Raw genomic sequence first — 3,922 nt, 5'->3', positions numbered from 1 at the left:
TTTCTTAAAATTTTTCTTGTTTATATGTGCACTCTATTTTTATTTAAAAATATACCCTGAAACGTTAGGTGGGATGTTAGCACAGTTAATTGTTGAAATTCTAAGGTCCAATTTTACAGTAGTGACTTAAGTATTTATAATGACTTAAGTCATAATGAAATCATCAACTTTGTTGACTTGACTTAAGACAGTTTCGAGAAAATTGGCTAAAAGTATTTCTACAATTGTATTCCTATTAAATTAGAAGAAGAAAGTAAAAAATCTGTTGACAAATATTTTTAAATTTAATAAAATTTGTCCGAAAATTTTGTTTTATCTTTAAATAAAATTTTGCCTACAAATTTGTGGTTCCTTATTTAAGAAAAAAATCTACATTTTGAAAACCAAAAAAAAAAAAGAAATCAAATTATGATAAATATTTATTTAGTAGCTATGATAAGACCATAGTATTTTCAATCGATTGTGCGGGACCATGGGCGCATACCCATTTCTTTGATGACATTTGGTTAATTTTTCCGAAAACCTTTATACATTTGAATACATTGGCCTATAGGTATGTCTTCTTGTTCTCAAAACGTCTTCGATCCGTTTTCAATTGAAAACTTCAATACAAAAATTAAATACAACCCTATGTTATAATCGATATAAGTCTTATATACTTTGTTATCGATAATGAGGCTGCGCGTTAGTTTGCTCATAGCGTTAATCTGGACACCTCAATGTACAAACACAATTTTAATTGTAATCTCTAATCTCTATTATCCGCATAAACCTTGAAACATATTTTACGGATTATTTGTATCATTTTTGGTAAGACTGCAAAAAAAATTGCAGTAATAAATAATAAAACGCTACAATTAAACAATATTATTATAAAGTTATTTATAATTTATTTATTAGTAAATCATTACTGTCCGTGGTATCCCAATGACTTATTATTTGAGTTTAAGTGGACTTTGATGTACAAGATCTTCACTCTAACCTAACCCAACCTAGGCATTACTGCGTATACTATATGCTTATTAAAATGGACATTTTTTAGTCCATTTCAGTAACAGAGATGAGCATATAGATTCAATATTTCCATTATTACATACCAATTATAATTTTAATTACTACCGATTGCATTGAGTTGTTCACTGACAATGGTATAAATGTCCTACGAGAAAATAATTCAGAAGTGGGCAGAGTTATTATTAATCATCCACATAAAGGATGTCCAAAAACTAATATAAACATCAGAAGTCGTTGCAAAAGTACAGGATAGGGCTTGGAATATCATCGATTCACTGATACAGATTTAGTAGAAGCTGTAAGTATTTCGTTTGACAAAGTAATATTTATTTAATGCCAAATATGGAGTTTCTAAAAGCTGTGTTAACCTCGAGTAGCATTTTTTTTATTTATTTTCTAACTAATTGAACACGGTTTTTTTAATTGAATCAAAATTGTTTAGATCAATCAATTCTGTCAATTCATTGATCTTAATCGTTAAATATCAATTAGCATTACACATACATCACTGATAGCAAGATCAGCATAGTAGATTCTTCAAATAAAATAAGAAGAATGTGTTAAATTTAGAGTGATATATTCTCATCTACTTTATCTGCTTGTGCTCTGGAACTGTCAAGAAACGAGTACCTTTATTAAACCGTAACAGCTTTGAAAATTTGAAAGAAAATTTTTTGAAAGATTATGTAGAGCATAAATATCGTCCAGGTAATACTCGGACACTTTTTCAGGAATACTACAATAGCTTTTAATAATATATTTTATTTTTTATATATCTGTTCACAAGATAACGAATTTTTAATTGATTGTAGTAGAATATTTCGGATTATATGAATCATTACATAAAATAGATTTTTTTTTAAACAAAAATTATGATTATTTAATATTGTTCAATAAAATATATTTTTTTTCATTTTCATTGAAAACAGTATTTAGGGTTCTTAGGAGAGGAATAAAAACTACTGAGTTAGTAAAATGTTAGTATACCATTTTATCGATATGAAAATAATAACAAAACCAATACTACTTAACCACAAGCTCTAAAAGTCTATAATACCCTTAACCTTGTTATTTAATATTACAATTAAATTATTTCTAACTACATACGAATCAAGCTTTTACGTGTAATAATTATGTACACATATATATATATCAATATAATTATTCACTTAACATATCACAAGGTGAAACATATAATTACATTTATATATTTAAACAAAATACAGGGTATTTCCGGGAATTCGCGAACGCAGTAGAGTACAAGATGCATTTGACATGGTTAGAGGTGCAGTAGAAGTAGTAGAATAATTAGAATTATTCGAATTAAAAGCTGAGTTGCTTGTGCAAGTTGCTGAAGAAAGAGTTGCATTAGTGGCAGTAGAAGTAGTGCTAATAGTAGTAGAAATAGTAGTATTTGTATTAGTAGAAATAGTTATAGCAGAGTCAATAGACGGTAATTTATAGATTTTTAAACTCTTTGTATTTGTATCTTGGCAACTGGTTTGATTACCGAAAGAGAATGAGGCACATCTCTGTTTTACCATATTTGTAGTACCGATATTTCGTACTAATTTATTAGGTGTAGTAAATGTAGCAGATGTTGTAGTATTTATGCTGTTGCCACTGGAGTTATTACAAAATTCATTGCTACGTGTACGTGTGACGAAAGAAGATTTTGATTCTTCTAAGTCATTTTTTAAGAAACATGCGTATTTGGGTTTACTTAAAACGGTAGGAGTTTTACGATTTGTTTTAATTTCGGTATTTGTTGTTGTTTCGAAAATATTTGTAGAATTGTTACCAATTGGCAAAATTTTTAATGGCGCTTTATGTGAACTTGCCAGTTTAAAATCGTGTAATATCGGTGGCTTATAGTTGGGTACTAAACGTTCGAAATTTGTTGGTCCCATTATTGTTGTAGGCTTAGTTTTAAAATTTATATTCGTTGTAGTGTTGTCTCGTTGTAACACGGACTCTTCTGTTTCTAGTTTAATATGTTTAGTTTTAGGAACTTCTGTTGGAATATCTAGTTGTGACTGATATTTAGATGTAGGACTTAAAATCGTATTGGCAGAATCTGTTAGCATTTCAGTGCCTTTAGGTAGAGTTGTGTTCGGCAATAGAAAAGGTAATGGCAGATTTGTAGGACGTTGTGGTTGCTGTGCAGGTTTTTCAACTTGTTGTAGTTGTTTGAACTGCTGTCGGTTCTCTTCTAACTCGACTTGTTGTTCCTGTTGTTCGCTTTGCTGTTGTTCTTGTTGTGGCAGTTGTAACATTGTACCCATTGCTAGATTTGGGTAATCTGTAAAAATTTTTTTATTTTCAAAAATTGACAAATGCCCACAATATTATACATTTTTACAATCGCATTTGAGCAATAAAAATTTCAAAAACTCGGAGTTGGTGCGGACGTGTATGATCGTGTTTGAAGTGGCTTAATTTAATTTGTATGAACGAATTTATATATTACCAATTCATTTTATAATTTATATATATGGTATATAAGAAAACGATTTTTTTGCTTTTACAATGTATTTGTGTTGCATCAAACACGTTGTATGTATTATTTAAAATAAAAAATAGTAATTAATTGCATACATTAGATTTGCAGAATAGTAAAACAAGGCATGATAGATGGATGTAATTATATGATATATTAATTTTGATACCAATTTTTTTCTCACCATAGAGGATCTACTCTCTTAAACATTTATTAATAATCGTAATTTTATTAAGACTTTTCGCAAAAGCTCCTAGAAGAGTATATATGGATAAAATACGAATTACCTAAGCTTTATTCCTGTTTGTGTTACAAACGATTATATTAGAATTTTAGAACGAGAATTTAAAAGTGGCGCAAAATTATTAAATATTAAATTAATTTTAATATATTTTATATTTTAAAATA

The sequence above is a fragment of the Teleopsis dalmanni genome, chromosome 1 (genome assembly GCF_002237135.1).
Source record: "Teleopsis dalmanni isolate 2A chromosome 1, ASM223713v2, whole genome shotgun sequence".
NCBI classification, from domain to species: domain Eukaryota; kingdom Metazoa; phylum Arthropoda; class Insecta; order Diptera; family Diopsidae; genus Teleopsis; species Teleopsis dalmanni.
The sequence above is the reverse complement of the archived record's forward strand: the minus strand, read 5'-3'. Positions refer to the sequence as shown.